Raw genomic sequence first — 21,869 nt, 5'->3', positions numbered from 1 at the left:
ATGAGTAATTAATCTGTCAGCGTTTGTTGTTTATGAGCTTATCTTCCAAGTATAGTTCCTTCAGTAACATTGCTTCCTTTATAGTCTTTAATGCTTAATAGAAAAAAGGGAATTTCATAGCATACACCAGTAGTAATCTAAGTCAGGCCTGTTGTCTCCGAGGTGGATTCGCTCACAGCATGTCTGTCACAATTCAGTGATTTCTATATGCAACTCCTGGTTTTAAACAATCCCTCACATCTGAAAATTACAAGGGATGTCTTGAATTTTTTATATAGTCTTGAGTGGCAAGAGGAATATTTTTTGTTACCGTAGATGTCACCTCACTCTATACTATTATAGAGAATCAAAAGGGTATTGACGCTGTACGTAGGTTACTGATTGAGTCTTCCCTTGACAAACGCTTACAATAATTTTTAATTGAAGGGATTGGTTTTATCCTTTTATATTTTGTTTAAATAGTTTTATATTCAGAAAAGTGGTACCGCTATGGGCACCATGTTCGCCCTGATTTATGCTAATATTTTTATAGGATTATGGGAAAATGACTCTATTTGGAATAACAATTCCTTTGGGGTAAACCTAGTGTCATGGCAACAGTATATTGATATTTTATTTAGTTGAAGGGGGATGAAGAAATTCTTAATCAGTTTTGTTAAATTTTAAATAATAATGAAAGGAACACAGTGTTAAGTTTTAATGTGAGCCAACATACAGTTGACTTTCTTGATTTAGCCATTTATGTGGAAGATGGACGAATTAAGACATGTCATTTTGTCAAAGCTACTGGCTCTAGAACTTATATTAATAGGGAGAGTTTACATCATAGCAATTGGTTAAACTTCATTCCAACAGGGCAATATAAAAGTTTGAAGAGGAACTTGGTGTCTTCCTATCCCAAGCACAAGAGATGAAAGGCACTGTCCAGTAGTCGGTTACAGTACGTAACTTTCATTTAAACCTCTAACTTTTTGTTCAGCTGTTCAACAGTACTTACTGTATCTGTTCAACACTCAATTCTATGCTGCTTCCACTCGCAACCTATTAAGTATCTTTATCAGTCACTGTCACTAACTTCAACACTTTACATCTCATTGATGACTTTCTTATTCACTGGGTTAAAATAACTTAGCAAATTTATTTTGATTATGACTTTGTCACTAATTATCTTATTTATTCTTCTACGGAATACTTTGCCCTTATTTTATACAGGTCCTGGCCTGGGACAAAAATATATTGTTTTATTACCACTTTGTAGACTATATTTACATAACATACATAGGAGAGTGACTTACCATATTTATTTTTGTGATAGACAGGCGAATGGGCAGTCAGTTCCACTGTGTGGTGATACACATATTTTTCATTATTGTTGATTTATGTTCCCCTATATAAAAAAAATAATAATAACAAAATGGAGATCTGGAATGTTTAGGAGTTAGGGGTTACTGGTTACTGCACATTACTTTATTCTAGAATATGGAGCATAATGGCAGAAATATACTACACTGCCCACCCATGAAATTCCCTTTCTCATTGTTTAGAAGTGCTCCAAACAGTGACAGGAACATACATAAAAAATGAGCAAACAATGAACAATTCGCTTCTGGAACAAATCAGGCCGTAGTCATATAAAAAGCTTTTTAAAATTTTTTTTTTATAAAGAAAAAAATGCTTTTGCTATTCAGTTACATTTAAATATAAAATAAACCCTTCTATATCAAAGCAGATAAAAAATTCCTTTCGGCGTACAAATGGAAATAGCAAAAACACAGATTTTAAAACATATCCACAAAAACACTTGAGAATTATTTATTTATCTATATACTGTATATATACATACAATTTTTTGAAAAAGCACATATCAGCCAATCAGAAGCAGCTATCTAGCGCTGGCGACTGTCATTATCACCAGTGTTATAGAGTCACTTTTGTTGCCTGTTGTGCCTCTCCAGTCACAACGGGACAGGAATTTGCAGATGCAAACAAAGCTGTATATTACCATATGTATGCAATTTTTTGTAGTAATGCACAGTGCAAATGTATGGATTAAACACTACACAAATGGGTGTATGACAGCATCCATACCTACAGTACTGTATGTATATAAGACAGATAGTATCTAGAGACTGTTGGGTGCGAGTTTGCTGTGAATATCCATGACTTTTCTTCAATATGCGACTTGAGAAATAGCTGATTTTTTTTTACTGGTGGAAAAACGTAAGACATCAAGTCTTTTAATGAAAGTATTCACAGTGCAGAAATTTTTTTCCAAAGTGATTTTTCAGTAATTTTAGAATTTTAGAAAAGGTTGGAAAGAACCCTTATACAGTATTTTACACCTGAAATTACTGTTATAGCTTACAGTGTGGCAGATGTATTAAGCCTGAGAAGTGATAAAGCAGTGATAAGTACAAGGTGATAACTCACCAATCAATCAGCTCCAATATGTAAATTTACAGTTAGGATCTGATTGGCTGGTGCGTTATCACTGTCGAAGTCAAAAATATTACATACACACCACATACAAACTCCAAACAGATGGGTCTCTGTTTGTGCGCATACACGCAGCGTGCAAAGGCTATATGGTAGCATATGCATTCACTCAGACAAGCCACAAAGATATATTCAACACATATTTCATACAACACATAAATTACACATAGAAAAAACATGTCAAGCACCAGACATTATAATGTATCTATATAATAGAGTATAACATCAGATATATATGTATTATTGGAACGGAACAAGTTAAGCATATCATGCTTAGTGTCAAAATGATCAGGAGAATGTGTGTGTTAATTTGATAGCTATGGGTAGATTGTAGCACATTGCAACGATTAGTTATGATTAAATGTATGAATATGAAGCCACATTCTAAAGTGAACAAAAGAACTTCCTGAAAAATAGCATGTGTGCAGCAGAAAACAGTGTCACAGCCGGTAGAATTTGTGAATCCGTTGGATGTGTGCTAGCGGTAGAAGTGCAGGCCTCTGCGAGGAGAAAACGAGGAGGACAAATGTAGTTTCTTCTCATATGCTTTTATTAACGGAAATACATATAAGAGCTAATATTGGAAGAACACAGATGAAGAATTCCAAGAGATTAGGATGCAGAGTATTCATGGGCAGAGTATTGAAAAAGTCTGTATAATAAACGACTGTCTGATATGGCTAGTGAATACTGCAGAATCTGCACGTTGGATAGTTAATTGTCGTGACTGAAGAACACTGAAGGGGTTTTGCAGAATGGATGATTGTTAGACGTGACTGAAGAACACTGAAGGGGTTTTGCAGAATGGATGATTGTTAGACGTGACTGAAGAACACTGAAGGGGTTTTGCAGAATGGATGATTGTTAGACGTGACTGAAGAACACTGACGGGGTTTTGCAGAATGGATGATTGTTAGATGTGACTGAAGAACACTGAAGTGGTTTTGCAGAATGGATGATTGTTAGACATGACTGAAGAACACTGAAGGTGTTTTGCAGAGTGGATGATTGTTAGACGTAACTGAAAAGCACTGCAGAACTGCTGGGAAATCCTCTATGGATAGACCTCCAGGAGACACTGTCCTAAGTGGCAAGCTGTGACCCGCGAGGCCGGGGTAACCACTGGTAGTTGTGCAGCAAACGACAGCCGAGGTGAGAATTCCGTGGAGCTGAAAATCCAAGAGACACTGAAAGGCACACAGGTGGACCTGTGGGAGCGCAGAGCTAAAACACCTGTACTGGGACAGAAACATAAAGCACTGGCAAGGTTTGAAACCGGATTGCTCCCTTTACCAGAGAGCTCAGCCTGTGATTGGCTGGAAGAGACCAGAGACCAAGTCCCATTGGCATACTATGAATTGGTCTCCAACATGGCGGCCCCCAGTACTGCAGACACACCAGAGAAGGGGAGCTTGCTCAGGCAGCCTCCCTGCACAGTGCTCCAGAGCATGGGATCTTACACAGACAGCCTCCCTGCACAGTGCTCCAGTGACAGCAGGCCGCACAGTCACCAGCTCCCTCTCAGCTGCAGCACACCAGCGGCCCTCACAGACCTCCACCGTGGCAGCGCTAGCCATCTGACAGAGAGCCCCTGGAGATCATCACCGGAGGTGAGTCCCTGGTCCATGACAAACAGTGGCTAACCCCTATAATTGCATCTTCAAACTGGACATTGCTTGCATATGAACTGACCAATAACACATCATGAATGAGAGACCTCTCCTGGACCAATAGTAGAAGACATGTACCTCCCCCAATACACAATATATATGTATTTCCCCTCACTCAGGAAGCTCAGTTAGTGGCTTGCTGAGATGGAGGAAAGTTCTGTGGGACAGGGGGATGTATGTTGGCTGTATCTGCTTCTTATGTAATTGTAACTGTAACCATATATATACGTATTATAACTGAATGATATACTGTACATATGTTATATTGTATGCATACCCTTTTAATATCAAATATATACATCTCTGAGCGTTGGACCTCAGTAATACCATGTGTGTGACTGCTTACTTTCTCTTAAGGGATATAGGGTTGCGACGTTCAGCGCACTTTTATCGTATATGGTAATAAGATGCGCCTTGCGTCCGCAGTATATATATTAACGCTGGCATTTTAAATATTTATTAGAAAAATAATTGAACTTTACATCACCTTGCACTTATCACTGCTTTATCACTTCTCCAGGCTTAATACAACTGCCCAGGGGTGTATCTAGAGGTCCGAGCACCCCTGGCAAAGTAGGGGACCGGCGCCACCCCCTCCTATTTCATATAGGGAAGGTGGGTGTAACTATGTGTGTGTGTGTGTGTGTGTATATTATAGTGGTCGAAGTGGAAATTTTGAAGTGAGGGTAAAGGCTGTAATATGCGCGCACCCTGTAAAAGGGGCCGTGGCCACTCAAAGGAGGCGTGTCCCTTATACACATTATTCAACACAATAGCAGGACCCCTTATACTATCTAGTACTTGTGCAACTTTCACATTATGCCACATGGAATGAGCCAAAATTCACATTACGCGACATAGTATAACCTGAAATTCACATATGCCACATGGTATGAGCCGAAATTCGCATCATATCACACAGTATGTGCCGAAATTCGCATCATATCACACAGTATGATCCGAAATTCACATATGCCACATAGTATGAGCTGAAATTTACATTATATCTCACAGTTTGAGCCAAAATTCACATTATGCCACATGAAATGAGCCAAAATTAACATTATGCCACACAGTATGAGCCGAAATTCACATTATGCCACACAGTATGAGCCAAAATTCACATTATGCCACACAGTATGAGCTGAAATTCATATTATATCACACAGTATGAGCCGAAATCCACATATGCCACACAGTATGAGCCAAAATTAAAAATTGCTTCTGTGAGCTTTGGCAGCAAGGGCTGCTGGGAGCTGTTGTTTATGCAGCATTTTATTTATTGTAATGCGGTGCGGCGCCGGACCTCGGCGCCTTACAGTGGCTCCAGCTGCTGCCTGCCGTGGTTGATGCCGGGGCGGGTTAGGAACTGCCAGGGGAAGGGGGAACAAAGGTACGAAGTGTATCTACCTCCTGGCCGCGGGTGGCACCGTCGGGTGGTGCCCCTCCTCGGCTGGCACCCCTGGCGAGTGCCATCCGGGACAATAGGTAGATACGCCTCTGCATCTGCCCCAGTAGTGTTTGTATAAAGGGGATGTAGTTGGGATACTGATGCTCGGGATACCGCCAGTCTGAATGCTGGTGCCGGAATCCCGTCACCTGTCAGAATACCGACACCGGCATCCCAACAGATGGGATCCCAAACTATGTATCCTGGTGAGGTTAGGGTTAGGCTGTGGCGGGAGGGTTAGATTTAAGCTGGCGGGGGTTAGGTTTAGGCTGTGGGTAGGCACGGTTAGGGATAGGCTCAGGGCTGTTTCTAGCCAATTTGGCTCCCAGTGCGAGATTTAAAAATGCGCCCCCCCATGACATAAAAAAATGTGCCCCCCCCACACACACTTGCGTGCGCACCCGGAAAGGGGGCGTGGCCTCATCTAAATGGGTGTGGCCTCATTTAAATGGGCATGGCCTCGTCTGAAAAGACTACCGCCAGTTTTTGACCCTGCTCCAACAGATCACGACCACCACAGGAAGAAAAAATTCTACCATATTAAGCCCCACACAGTAATGCCCCCTGCACCATATTATGCCACACACCGCAATGCCCTTGATACATTAAATCCCCACACTACGGCAGGCAAGAGTCCCCATTTCACACATTACGGCAAGTGTCCCCATTTTACACATTGAGAGAGAGAGAGAGAGATCTCCCTCTGTACTCCGCTTGGGGGGTTGGGGGGAGTTTCGCGGAGTGACGGGGTTGCGTCGTGACGTAACGACGCAACCGTGTCATTCCGTGAAACTCCACCCCCCCGAGCGGGTTACTCGGGGAGAAATAGGAGGGGGAAGCAGGGAGCCACAGTTAGTGCCGTGGCGGGCGCACTGCTCGCCTGCCCCAAGAAACGACCCTGGATAGGCTGCGGGGAGGGGAGGTTAGGGTTAGGCTGTGGGAATTGAGGGTTAGGTTTAGGCTATGGGGAGGACGGGTTAGAGTTAGGGAGAGGATTAGGCTTAGCTGCCTCCTGCACCCCTTTTGACATTTCAAATAGTTGGGATGTTTGGGTTGGTATTATGACCACCAGCATCCCAACTGCCAGGATCCCGTACCCAAACCAGATAAAGTTATACAGAGGGTTCCTCTTACATCCTTGCTGCAGTCACGCTAAACAGTCCTTGAAGTCGCGCCATGCTGTGGCGGAACTCGGTTGACCATCTTTTTTTGAGTTTTTTCAACAAAAATGCATCTTAACTGCACAGTACTGTAATGCAGCATGCCTATATTGCACCCGAAATGCTACGTTATAGTGTTTTCCATGAAAACACTGTAGCATAGCATTTTGTATGCAAATATAGTCGCAGTCACACACAGAATATAGGCATGCTGTATATAATTGTAATCAGCAGAAGCTGCTTGTGCGTCATTTACATTACGTTGCATCTAAGACACATTTTGCGGAAAAAAAGCGCAAAAAAGACGATCAGCGCTACCGAGTCACATAGCACTAATACGTTATGTGTAACGCGACTTGTAGCGCACAGAGCAAAGATGTAAGCGGACACATCTGTATGCCCAGAAATCACTGTAATCATCATACAGTATATTAATAGTCATACAAAAAACTACAAAAAAAGCGCTATGCTAAAATGTGTGTCAGCTGTCCCATCTTCCAAAATGACTAATATATAAATTATCAATTCTCCTCGCCTTATTAAGGACTGCAGCTCTCAAAGTAATGGATTGTTGATTCCTAATATGATTGACAAAAACATAAAAAGAATTGAAAGCGCTGTCCGAAATATAGGCTTTTTATTAAAAATATATTATAAAACCACTATCATATATTTCATGTAAAATTATTATAACACCTAATTAATACCCCTTTCACATCGCAAAAATAACCCGGTATATTGCCGAGTTTGAGCCGTGTCAACCCGGTTTGAGGTGCAGTGTGAAAGCGCCATTATGAATTTACCGTGTCAAACAACCCGGTATTTCAACCCGTGTAAAAAGAAGGATCCTACACTGTTCGGAACCGGTTCATTTGGCAGAGTGAAAGCCTCAGACCCGCTATATTCAACCCAGTAATCTTAAAATAAGAATTTACTTACCGATAATTCTATTTCTCGTAGTCCGTAGTGGATGCTGGGGACTCCGTAAGGACCATGGGGAATAGCGGCTCCGCAGGAGACTGGGCACAAAAGTAAAGCTTTAGAACTACCTGGTGTGCACTGGCTCCTCCCCCTATGACCCTCCTCCAAGCCTCAGTTAGGATACTGTGCCCGGACGAGCGTACACAATAAGGAAGGATTTTGAATCCCGGGTAAGACTCATACCAGCCACACCAATCACACCGTATAACTCGTGATCTAAACCCAGTTAACAGCATGATAACAGAGGAGCCTCTAGAAAAGATGGCTCACTACAGCAATAACCCGATTTTTTGGTAACAATAACTATGTACCAGTATTGCAGACAATCCGCACTTGGGATGGGCGCCCAGCATCCACTACGGACTACGAGAAATAGAATTATCGGTAAGTAAATTCTTATTTTCTCTAACGTCCTAAGTGGATGCTGGGGACTCCGTAAGGACCATGGGGATTATACCAAAGCTCCCAAACGGGCGGGAGAGTGCAGATGACTCTGCAGCACCAAATGAGAGAACTCCAGGTCCTCCTCAGCCAGGGTATCAATTTTGTAGAATTTTACAAACGTATTTGCTCCTGACCAAGTAGCTGCTCGGCAAAGTTGTAAAGCCGAGACCCCTCGGGCAGCCGCCCAAGATGAGCCCACCTTCCTTGTGGAGTGGGCATTTACAGATTTTTGGCTGTGGCAGGCCTGCCACAGAATGTGCAAGCTGAATTGTACTACAAATCCAACGAGCAATAGTCTGCTTAGAAGCAGGAGCACCCAGCTTGTTGGGTGCATACAGGATAAACAGCGAGTCAGATTTTCTGACTCCAGCCGTCCTGGAAACATATATTTTCAGGGCCCTGACAACGTCTAGCAACTTGGAGTCCTCCAAGTCCCTAGTAGCCGCAGGCACCACAATAGGTTGGTTCAGGTGAAACGCTGAAACCACCTTAGGGAGAAACTGAGGACGAGTCCTCAATTCCGCCCTGTCCGAATGGAAAATCAGATAAGGGCTTTTAAAGGATAAAGCCGCCAATTCTGACACGCGCCTGGCCCAGGCCAGGGCCAACAGCATGACCACTTTCCATGTGAGATATTTTAACTCCACAGATTTAAGTGGTTCAAACCAATGTGACTTTTGGAACCCAAAAACTACATTGAGATCCCAAAGTGCCACTGGAGGCACAAAAGGAGGCTGTATATGCAGTACCCCTTTTACAAACGTCTGAACTTCAGGGACTGAAGCTAGTTCTTTTTGGAAGAAAATTGACAGGGCCGAAATTTGAACCTTAATGGACCCCAATTTCAGGCCCATAGACACTCCTGTTTGCAGGAAATGTAGGAATCGACCCAGTTGAATTTCCTCCGTCGGGCCTTACTGGCCTCGCACCACGCAACATATTTTCGCCAAATGCGGTGATAATGTTTTGCGGTTACATCCTTCCTGGCTTTGATCAGGATAGGGATGACTTCATCCGGAATGCCTTTTTTCCTTCAGGATCCGGCGTTCAACCGCCATGCCGTCAAACGCAGCCGCGGTAAGTCTTGGAACAGACAGGGTCCTTGCTGGAGCAGGTCCCTTCTTAGAGGTAGAGGCCACGGATCCTCCGTGAGCATCTCTTGAAGTTCCGGTTACCAAGTCCTTCTTGGCCAATCCGGAGCCACGAATATAGTGCTTACTCCTCTCCATCTTATCAATCTCAGTACCTTGGGTATGAGAGGCAGAGGAGGGAACACATACACTGACTGGTACACCCACGGATTTACCAGAGCGTCTACAGCTATTGCCTGAGGGTCCCTTGACCTGGCGCAATACCTGTTGAGTTTTTCCCAACGGTTTATAATCATGTGGAAGACTTCTGGGTGAAGTCTCCACTCTCCCGGGTGGAGGTCGTGTCTGCTGAGGAAGTCTGCTTCCCAGTTGTCCACTCCCGGAATGAATACTGCTGACAGTGCTATCACATGATTTTCCGCCCAGCGAAGAATCCTTGCAGCTTCTGCCATTGCCCTCCTGCTTCTTGTGCCACCCTGTCTGTTTACGTGGGTGACTGCCGTGATGTTGTCCGACTGGATCAACACCGGCTGACCTTGAAGCAGAGGTCTTGCTAAGCTTAGAGCATTGTAAATGGCCCTTAGCTTCAGGATATTTATGTGAAGTGATGTCTCCAGGCTTGACCATAAGCCCTGGAAATTCCTTCCCTGTGTGACTGCTCCCCAGCCTCGCAGGCTGGCATCTGTGGTCACCAGGACCCAGTCCTGAATGCCGAATCTGCGGCCCTCTAGAACAGGCCTGGCCAACCTGTGGCTCTCCAGCTGTTGTAAAACTACAAGTCCCATCGTGCTTTGTCACAGTTTTGCCATTAGGGAATGATAAAACTGTGGCAGGGCATGCTGGGATGTGTAGTTTCACAACATCTGGAGAGCCACAGGTTGGCCAGGCCTGCTCTAGAAGAGGAGCACTCTGCAACCACCACAGGAGGGACACCCTTGTCCTTGGTGACAGGGTTATCCGCTGATGCATCTGAAGATGCGACCCGGACCATTTGTCCAGCAGGTCCCACTGGAAAGTTCTTGCGTGGAATCTGCCGAATGGGATTGCTTCGTAGGAAGCCACCATTTTACCCAGAACCCTTGTGCATTGATGCACTGAGAGTTGGCTCGGTTTTAGGAGGTTCCTGACTAGCTCGGATAACTCCCTGGCTTTCTCCTCCGGGAGAAACACCTTTTTCTGGACTGTGTCCAGGATCATCCCTAGGAACAGAAGACGAGTCGTCGGAACCAGCTGCGATTTTGGAATATTGAGAATCCAATCGTGCTGCCGCAACACTACCTGAGATAGTGCTACACCGACCTCCAACTGTTCCCTGGATCTTACCCTTATCAGGGAATCGTCCAAGTAAGGGATAACTAAAATTCCCTTCCTTCGAAGGAATATCATCATTTCGGCCATTACCTTGGTAAAGACCCGGGGTGCCGTGGACCATCCATACGGCAGCGTCTGAACTGATAGTGACAGTTCTGTACCATAAACCTGAGGTACCCTTGGTGAGAAGGGTAAATTTGGACATGAAGGTAAGCATCCTTGATGTCCCGAGACATCATGTAGTCCCCTTCTTCCAGGTTCGCAATCACTGCTCTGAGTGACTCAATCTTGAATTTGAACCTCTGTATGTAAGTGTTCAAAGATTTTAGATTTAGAATCGGTCTCACCGAGCCGTCCGGCTTCGGTACCACAACAGTGTGGAATAATACCCCGTTCCCTGTTGCAGGAGGGGTACCTTGATTATCACCTGCTGGGAATACAGCTTGTGAATGGCTTCCAAAACTGTCTCCCTGTCAGAAGGAGACATCGGTAAAGCCGACTTTAGGAAACGGCGAGGGGTAGACGTCTCGAATTCCAATTTGTACCCCTGAGATATCACCTGAAGGATCCAGGGGTCTACTTGCGAGTGAGCCCACTGCGCGCTGAAATTCATTGAGACGGGCCCCCCACCGTGCCTGATTCTGCTTGTAAAGCCCCAGCGTCATACTGAGGGCTTGGCAGAGGCGGGAGAGGGTTTCTGTTCCTGGGAACTGGCTGATTTCTGCAGCCTTTTTCCTCTCCCTCTGTCACGGGGCAGAAATGAGGAACCTTTTGCCCGCTTGTCCACGAAAAGACTGCGCCTGATAATACGGCGTCTTCTCATGTTGAGAGGCGACCTGGGGTACAAACGTGGATTTCCCAGCTGTTGCCGTGGCCACCAGGTCTGAAAGACCGACCCCAAATAACTCCTCCCCTTAATAAGGCAATACTTCCAAATGCCGTTTGGAATCCGCATCACCTGACCACTGTCGTGTCCATAACCCTCTACTGGTAGAAATGGACAACGCACTTAGACTTGATGCCAGTCGGCAAATATTCCGCTGTGCATCACGCATATATAGAAATGCATCTTTCAAATGCTCTATAGGCAATAATATACTGTCCCTATCTAGGGTATCAATATTTTCAGTCAGGGAATCCGACCACGCCAACCCAGCACTGCACATCCAGGCTGAGGCGATTGCTGGTCGCAGTATAACACCAGTATGTGTGTAAATAAATTTTAGGATACCCTCCTGCTTTCTATCAGCAGGATCCTTAAGGGCGGCCATCTCAGGAGAGGGTAGAGCCCTTGTTCTTACAAGCGTGTGAGCGCTTTATCCACCCTAGGGGGTGTTTCCCAACGCACCCTAACCTCTGGCGGGAAAGGATATAATGCCAATAACATTTTAGAAATTATCAGTTGTTATCGGGGGAAACCCACGCATCATCACACACCTCATTTAATTTCTCAGATTCAGGAAAACTACAGGTAGTTTTTCCTCACCGAACATAATACCCGTTTTTGGTGGTACTCGTATTATCAGAAATGTGTAAAACATTTTTCATTGCCTCAATCATGTAACGTGTGGCCCTACTGGAAGTCACATTTGTCTCTTCACCGTCGACACTGGAGTCAGTATCCGTGTCGGCGTCTATATCTGCCATCTGAGGTAACGGGCGCTTTAGAGCCCCTGACGGCCTATGAGACGTCTGGACAGGCACAAGCTGAGTAGCCGGCTGTCTCATGTCAACCACTGTCTTTTATACAGAGCTGACACTGTCACGTAATTCCTTCCAACAGTTCATCCACTCAGGTGTCGACCCCCTAGGGGGTGACATCACTATTACAGGCACTCTGCTCCGTCTCCACATCATTTTTCTCCTCATACATGTCGACACAAATGTACCGACACACAGCACACACACAGGGAATGCTCTGATAGAGGACAGGACCCCACTAGCCCTTTGGGGAGACAGAGGGAGAGTTTGCCAGCACACACCAGAGCGCTATATATATACAGGGATAACCTTATATAAGTGTTTTTCCCCTTATAGCTGCTGTATTGTTAATACTGCGCCTAATTAGTGCCCCCCTCTCTTTTTTAACCCTTTCTGTAGTGTAGTGACTGCAGGGGAGAGCCAGGGGAGCTTCCCTCCAACTGAGCTGTGAGGGAAAATGGCGCCAGTGTGCTGAGGAGATAGGCTCCGCCCCTTTTTCGCGGACTTTTCTCCTGCTTTTTTATGGATTCTGGCAGGGGTTAAAATTCATCCATATAGCCCTGGGGGCTATATGTGATGTATTTTCGCCAGCCAAGGTGTTTTTATTGCTGCTCAGGGCGCCCCCCCCTAGCGCCCTGCACCCTCAGTGACCGAAGTGTGAAGTGTGCTGAGGAGCAATGGCGCACAGCTGCAGTGCTGTGCGCTACCTTGGTGAAGACAGGACGTCTTCTGCCGCCGATTTTCCGGACCTCTTCTGTCTTCTGGCTCTGTAAGGGGGCCGGCGGCGCGGCTCTGGGACCCATCCATGGCTGGGCCTGTGATCGTCCCTCTGGAGCTAATGTCCAGTAGCCTAAGAAGCCCAATCCACTCTGCACGCAGGTGAGTTCGCTTCTTCTCCCCTTAGTCCCTCGATGCAGTGAGCCTGTTGCCAGCAGGTCTCACTGAAAATAAAAAACCTAAAACTAAACTTTTCACTAAGCAGCTCAGGAGAGCCACCTAGTGTGCACCCTTCTCGTTCGGGCACAAAAATCTAACTGAGGCTTGGAGGAGGGTCATAGGGGGAGGAGCCAGTGCACACCAGGTAGTTCTAAAGCTTTACTTTTGTGCCCAGTCTCCTGCGGTGCCGCTATTCCCCATGGTCCTTACGGAGTCCCCAGCATCCACTTAGGACGTTAGAGAAAAAGGAGGTGATAGGTTGTCTCCCTGCATGATGTCACCTGTCTAAACCCGGAAATAAACAGGCAGCAGTGTGTTTTTATTTATACTACATTCACAGTGCTACATTGCTACAGTGCTTGGAGAATATGGCAAACTGGAGTGAGGATGAGCTTAGGGAGCTGTTACGGATAAGAGGGGAGTCTGAAATCACCCACCAAATGCCAGGGACTGTTAAGGATGCAATCACGTACAAAAACATAACTAAGATGCTTGCAGCCACTGGATTCCACCGTACCTCCCAGCAGGTAATCAATAAACGAAAGGCCCTTTAAAAGAATTTCCATAAGGTCCACGACCACAAGAGAAATAGAAGTGGTGCTGCCCGTATGGAGTGGCAATATTACGAGCAGTGTGCCATCATATTTGGCCACACAGCACTTGCAACACGGTTAGCTTATCCTCCAGCATAGCAGCAGCAGAAACAAGACAGGCCTGTGCTGCTTCCACCTGCAGCGTGAAGGACCCAGACACCCGATCACAGGACCCAGACACCTGATCACCACCACCACCACCATTTCCACCACTCGTACTGGATGATACGCAACCGGTGCAAACCACTATGCCTGACCCAGTTGTACAGGAGCCCAGCAGAACTGAAACCACTGATGAGCCAGAAGCCACAGAGGCTGGGCCAAGTCAAATGGCCCCAATTGCACAAACGCAGCCTTTACGTGGAAACAGTAAGTACAACAATCCTAAAAACATAATAACTAACATTAACAATTAACGTAAACTAAACACAAACTAACAACTCTAAACATTAACGTCATTAAATCTTAACAATATATGCATACAATTAAAAATTATAAATGTTGCAGAGTATATGCAGTGTGTAGGTGGGAGGAGGCCCACAAACACGTTTGCGAACAACAGTTATTTTATATAAGCTCTTTGCAAATTCCAATAACATAATTATTTGATTCGTGTCTGAAGTATATACTGTTCCGCCAAGGAGGCACTGCCCAAACAAAACGGAGCAAGCTGCAAGAATTATGACCACTGTCCTGGTGGAGAAATTAGAGCAGATGGATGCTGCCATGGCTGATCGAGAAGATGCACGTCTCGAGCGATTTTTGCAGGCAGAGCAAGACATGAACAACACATTTATGACGCAGCTGATCTCTATGCAGGAAACCTATAATAGGGATGCAAGAGAACGTAAGAGGGAAATGCAGGAATTTCAAATATCCATATTTGACCGAATGTTCCAATGCATTGAAGGGCTACACACAGTGCCACCAAACTACCCTCAACCATATACCCACTATTACCCTGGTCCCCCCTACTATGAACATACCCCACCTCAACCAACGCCACACCATACCCATCCTCGACATAACCAACCTCAACAAACTCCACCTCCACTAACTCCAACTCACTATACCCATCCTCGACATACACAACCTCAACAAACCCCACCTCCACTAACTCCAACTCACTATACCCATCCTCAACATACACAACCTCAACACACCCAATCACCTTCTAAAACGGAGACAACTGCAGAGTCTCCTGTTTATCGTAATTTATCTTAATGGTTATTGTTTTTTTTAAAAAGTTGGTTTTAAAATCATAGGAGTGTTTTTCCTACACTATTACTGGTTTGACTTTTATTACTGTAAAGATTTCACTACTTATTTACCAAAGTTTTATACAAATTAAAATTCTAAGGTCTCTGACCTTTTGTTAATCTTTGGACTTGTCCTATTTTTACTTACAAACAAAATGCTTGATACATCCATTTCAAATTGGATATTGATAGTGTACATTTGTTATCGACACAGTAGCAGAACGTCAACTAAACAGGTTTATTTTTTGTAGCAACAACAATTAACAGAATATACAAACTGAAAAAACTTAACGGAGTTGGCCATTATAGCACACCTCATCTGTTCTGCACTTCCAGAATGGTCGCCCAGATAGGCCTCACAATCAAGTGCAGGGTACGCAGAGGCCTGCACTGTCCGCTCTGGTAGGAATTCCTCCCTCTGAAATTCACATAGGTTATGCAGAATACAACATGCTGCAACAATGTTAGGCATGATATTAATGTCTACATCATTGCGCTTCATAAGACAGCGCCAACGTCCTTTTAATCGTCCAAAGGCTTTTTCGACCACCATTCTTGCCGAGCTTAGGGTGTGCGTATATGTAATTTGATTGGGGCTCAGCTGAACATGTTGGGTGAACCCCTTCATGAGCCATCGTCGTAACGGGTAGGCTGCATCACCAATTATGTGTACCGGGATCTCCACTCCGTCCACAAATTCAGATTTCTAGTAGGAATATAGATAAAAAAATGTACGTTAGCAACAAGAAATTGGTATACAAATATGAGCAGACTCCTCCGTGATGGGCAGGCTGGTGGGCACATAGGAAGCATGTTTGAAGGTAACGACAACTAATTGGTCCCAATGTAAATTAAATTGCATTCATCTATTACCTTCTTGATTCATGAACATTGCGTCATTTTAACACATCTTTTCTTGGGCATGTTTTTAAAAGTATTAAAATTATTAAACAAAATCACCTCTCTTGGAAAAAGGTAGCCCCCTTGCTTGTCCTCTGCTAGGCGGTACAGATCAGAGTTAGCAAGCACTCGAGCGTCATGTGACCGTCCCGGCCAACCGATGAATACGTCTGTGAAGCTAATATAAAAATATATATATTAAGTTGTAAATTAGTTATAAACAATTAGCATTAAGAAAACACACTGACAAGAACATTACCAATACTTATGATCCACCGCAGCTTGCAAAACAATGGAATGCCATCCCTTTCTGTTGTAGTAGTTGGCAGGATTATCATAAGGTGCGATTATAGGGATGTGGGTACCATCGATTGCACCTGCACACTGCGGATATCCAGACTCCACAAATCCCTTAATTGTTTTATCCAAACGCTGGCCATGCGGAAGAGAAATAAATCTGTGGTATAGGTTGTCCACCAATGCTCTGGTCACCTCATGTACAATGGTGCAAACGGTAGATATCCCCACACCAAACAGGCAAGCAATTGTGCGATATTCACCTGGAGTGGCATACCACCACAATGCTATAGCTAGCCTCCTGCTTGGCTCTATTAGTGACCTGAAGTTTGTGGTCTGTCTAGAGAGTGCTGGGGACATTAAATCCAAAAGGTAGTGGAATGTGTGACGCAACATCAGTAGCGGATCTTGCCACGGGCAAGCAGGACTTTTGCCCGAGGCGCCGCCCTCCGGAGGGCGCCACACCATGGCAAGATCCGCTACTGCAGTGCAGTGCCCCCGCTGTGACCCGCTGCCACTGCGTCCCGCTGTGAAGGGCGTCAGGGAACTAGACACGTAGCGTCTAGTTTCCCTTCGTGGAGAGGACCTTTACTGTGCGGTGCGCGATGACGTCATCGCGCACCGCACAGCAAAGGTCCTCTCCACAAAGGGAACTATACGCGTAGGGTCTAGTTTCCCTTCGTGGAGAGGACCTTTGCTGTGTGGCGCGCGATGACGTCATCGTGCACCGCACAGCATTTCAGCTGCGCTACTACTGTACAGGGGGCGTTACTGACCACGCCCCCTGTATGAAGTCACGCCCATACTACCCGCCTCGGGCGCAAAAAGGCCGAGAACCGGCCCTGCGCGACATTTTGAAGTGACACTTCCACTGAACATCCTGAAAGTTCAGCACACTTTGCATAAAAACTTGCCCATGCTGCCGTTCTCTAGACCACAATCTTCGTTGTGTAGAGAGGTTAAGGTTGAGTATGGTGGTCACAGAAGCTGATATAAATGATCTCCTCCTGCGCAGGTATTGTCGGCGATGAATGCCGGTGTCTCTCAAGTACTGCAGCCTCCTCCTCCTCATAACATAGCTGCTGAACAAGCTACAGAATGTGAGAAGCTCCAATATCCTCTCACAGGCTGAATCCAAGAGCAGTACAGCTGAGACTATCACAAAGTCTATAGAGACATGTGCTGTGTCGGCCATGATTGCTGCACTACTGAGCACTCCCCAGCCCCTCCTTGTAATACCTTTCAAACCTCATCAATAGGAGACAGAAAAGTCCATTTTAAAATGACATCACAAATGTTTTCAAAGGGTGAACTGGGTTCAGTGTGAAAGACACCAACCCGGGAATAACCCGGTAATAACACGTCTCCAAACTGCGATGTGAAAGGGGTATAGCGTGTTCAGACCCGGGTCGGAAGCGTGCTCAAAAGCCGGTTCTTTACCGGGTTAGCGATGTGAAAGCGGTATAATACAAATTATTCATATGAATCTCAATACAGATCTCCTGCAATATTTAGTAATGCTTTGCACAACTACCACAGTGGTTACACTAGCAAATAGGCTTGCTTCTATTCTAATTGAAACAATGTCTCATACCATGAAAAATACAATTTTCTCCACAATGCACATTTGTATATATTCAATAACCACACTGATAACCAGCCTCCTGAGAATTCTATTACATCTCTAATAACTTCACAGCCCAAACATATCTAGAGAAATGGATTAGCACAAATATTCAAAATTGCTTATATCCTCATGCTGGGACAGCGTTGTGATGTACTGAATAGAATGTCTCTGATGATAAACACACTGGATTTTATGGAATGGAATCAAATTGACTAGCAGTCATATAGGTCTCCTTGCAGGGACTACTGATACCAGCTGGTATCAGTAGTCCCTGCAAGGAGACCTATATTTCGGACAGCGCTTTCAATTCTTTTTATATTAATATTCATATTATAGTCAATCATAGCCTCACAAGTCACATTAAACATCAAACTTAGTTAATTTCTCATAAATGTCCAAGTACATGTCATTGCGGGACCTAAAGCAGCACCACCAAATTTGGGTTTCATTCCAATGTATTTCTGAAGCCTCTATTTAACAGACATGTCAGTATACGATGACTCCTTATCTAGACAGAAATCAGGGGTCCGTCAGATGGCTGATATGCAGTCCCGGTTGCATACAGAAGATCAGCCAGAGATGTTTCTACACAATTTGGCTCCCAGTGCGAACACTGCAAAAAAATTACGAACTCCCCTTTACAAGTAAAATATATAAATTTTTGCACACTGAGGAACCTTACTTGATAAAGATGCCATCATAAAATCCATATTGTTACGCATTGGTGGCCACCTTTTGCCTGGTCTAGCAATCTTTAGCTGCTCTGATATGAGGAATAGGATGATCAATTGCTTATTTCATGTGCTGTTTGAATCCAAATATTGGGGGTAATTCCAAGTTGATCGCAGCAATATTTTTGTTAGCAATTGGGCAAAACCATGTGCACTGCAGGGGAGGCAGATATAACATGTGCAGAGAGAGTTAGATTTGGGTGGGGTGTGTTCAATCTGCAATCTAATTTGCAGTGTAAAAATAAAGCAGCCAGTATTTACCCTGCACAGAAATAAAATAACCCACCCAAATCTATCTCTTTCTGCACATGTTATATCTGCCTCCCCTGCAGTGCACATGGTATTGCCCAATTGCTATAAAAAATCCTGCTGCGATCAACTTGGAATTACCCCCATTGTGCAGGCTGCTGTCAGGATAATGCTGATGGCAACCTGCACAACATTTGACATCTCTGATTACCAAGTAAGACTACTCTGGAACAATTTATTGTCTAAGTGGATATATTATGGTAACTGTGATTACTGGATTCTTTAGTCATTCTTCCCATGTGTGATGCTATTTACTTCTGCATTAAAAGAATATAAAATGAGCTAAAGACACTTTCCATACAAAGGCGTTTATGGGAGTTATTCAGCATCAGTCACAGTTTTGCTAAAAATTGCAAAACTGCTACTGGTTAAAATCGCATGCTGGCTGCCCAGCATGTGTGGTGCCACCCTGTGATTTGAACGCAGATAATTGACAAACATCAGAGAATACTGGATGCCCCCTGTATATGTAGCCAAGCTGCCCTGTTTCCGTTGCACCACTCCTCACCATTGCCGCATTGCTGCCCCCGAATGCCCGCTGTCTATCAATAACCATGTGATTGCATAATGCCGGGATGCGATCGCACAGTGAAACCCCGCACATGCGCGATATGGACTCAACACATGCACAGATGGACGATAATCATCTGATCTGCATTTTAGCAAAGTAGCGATTGAGTCTGAATAGTCCACTATGTACTAAGCCTTGGAGAGAGATAAAGTACCTGCCAATCGGCTCCTAACTGCCATGTTACAGCCAGTATTTGAGAAATAACAGGAGCTGATTGGCTGCTATCTCTCTCCACGTTATCTCTCTCCACGTTATCTCTCTCCAAGGCTTAGTAAATACCCTATCCCCCCGATCTAATTAGCTGATAAATTCAGTTAAACTAAGGGGGTCATTTGATCGCTCGCTAGCTATTTTTTGCAGCACTGCGATCAGATAGTCGCCGCCTATAGGGGAGTGTATTTTTGCTTTGCATGTGTGTGATCTTACGTGCAGCCGAGCACTACAAATAAGTTTTGTGTAGTTTCTGAGTAGCTCAGAACTTACTCAGCCGCTGCGATCACTTCAGCCTGTTCTGGCCCGGAATTGACGTCAGACATCTGCCCTGCAAACGCTTGGACACGCCTGCGTTTTTCCAAACACTCCCAGAAAACGGTCAGTTGACACCCACAAACGCCCTCTTCCTGTCAATCCCCTTGCAATCAGATGTGCGAATGGATTATTTGTTAAATCCATCGTTCAGCAGTGATCCGCTCTGCCGCCCGCACGACGCGTCTGCGCATTGCAGTGCATACGCATGCGCAGTTCGAACCTGATCGCAGCGAAAAAATCTAGCGTGCGATCAGGTCTGAATGACCCCCTAAATCCATTAGCATTTGCTGCTTTTCCGGGATTCACATTTTTCATCAAATGCGACATTTAGATACAGTATTTCAGAATTATTGTACACTGTACCCTGACCAATTCATTTACTGCCCAGTTTTGTTTAAGCACAATTTTTTATTTTTTTATTTTTGTTTCATTTATGTGTTTATAATAAACAGCTATGTATTTCATTTAGATGAAGTGTGTGAACATATTTCATTAATTGCTTTATGTTACTGTTATTCCCACCGTAAGTTCATGTTTTTGTATTGTATGTGCTTCTGTATTAGGAGGAAATGTCAGATTCCTCACAGTTGCTAGGGCAGAGAGGTTGTCTTTATAATGTTATTATTAACTTGAAAATCATACTGGATAGAACTGTGACTTCAAAAAATCTGTTTATATTATTATTTTCTCATACGTCCTACAGGATGCTGGGGATGCTTCAAGAACCATGGGGTATAGACGGGATCCGCAGGAGACATGGGCACTTTAAGACTTTGAATGGGTGTGAACTGGCTCCTCCCTCTATGCCCCTCCTCCAGACTCCAGTTTAGATTCTGTACCCAGTGAGACTGGTCACACACAGTGGAGCTCTACTGAGTTTCTCTGAAAATACTTTATGTTAGGTTTATTATTTTCCGGTGAGCACTGCTGGCAACAGTCTCCCTGCATCGTGGGACTTAGGGGAGAGAAGCAGACCTACTTCTGAGTTTCAAGGCTCTGCTTCTTTGGCTACTGGACTCCATTAGCTCCAGAGGGTCTGATCGCTAGGTACGCCTAGATGCTCGTTCCCAGAGCCCGCCGTCACCCCCCTAGCAGAGCCAGAAGTCAGGTGAGTAGAAGAAGATCAGAAGACTTCAGTGACGGCTTTGAGGTACCGCACAGCGCCTGCGCTGTGCGCCATGCTCCCACACGCACAGGCACTGTAGGGTGCAGGGCGCGGGGTGGTGGTGGTGGGGGACCTGGGCAGCATATAAATCCTCAACAGAGACTGGCAATCGAATATATACGTGCCTAGGCACTATATTTAACCCCCACCAGTATAAATATATGTAAGTAATAGCGGGGCTGAAGCGCGCCATTTAGGGGGCGGGGCTTCCCCCTCACAGCTCATTTCAGCGCCATTTTCTCCTCACAGAGACGCTGGTCCTTCCAAAGCACTGCTGTACTGATCAGAGTGAAAAACGAGGGGGGGGGCACAGTTGTTTGGTGCAATATAAGTTAAAAATAAAAGCACACTATATCATGAGTGCTGTGGAAATGGGCTGGTAAACTCCTTCTGTGTTTCCATGACAGAATGTACTGGGGTCTATCCCTTATAGCCAGTGTAATGTCGGTGTGTGTTTGGTACACGTGTGTCGGCATATCTGAGACTGAGTGCTCTGCCACAAAGGGAATGACTCTGTCGGCGCTGTCGACTCCTAATGGTACTTGGTACATGTAAATAAATTTCAGCATGTCAGTAGAGGTATATTTTTCCCAAGAGAAAACTATATGGGAGACACAGACGTGGGGGTTGACCCTGTCGGCACCAACAA

The 21,869-nt window shown here is 44.9% G+C and overlaps 1 protein-coding gene across 1 annotated transcript in view; it reads left to right on the top strand.

The window, feature by feature from the left end:
- The window catches only part of LOC134935301 (uncharacterized), a 285,852-nt gene that overhangs the window by 131,690 nt on the left and 132,293 nt on the right, over positions 1 to 21,869 (top strand). The window lies entirely within an intron of this gene.

This window comes from Pseudophryne corroboree, chromosome 6, assembly GCF_028390025.1.
Source record: "Pseudophryne corroboree isolate aPseCor3 chromosome 6, aPseCor3.hap2, whole genome shotgun sequence".
NCBI classification, from domain to species: Eukaryota; Metazoa; Chordata; class Amphibia; order Anura; family Myobatrachidae; genus Pseudophryne; species Pseudophryne corroboree.
The sequence above is the reverse complement of the archived record's forward strand: the minus strand, read 5'-3'. Positions and strand labels throughout refer to the sequence as shown.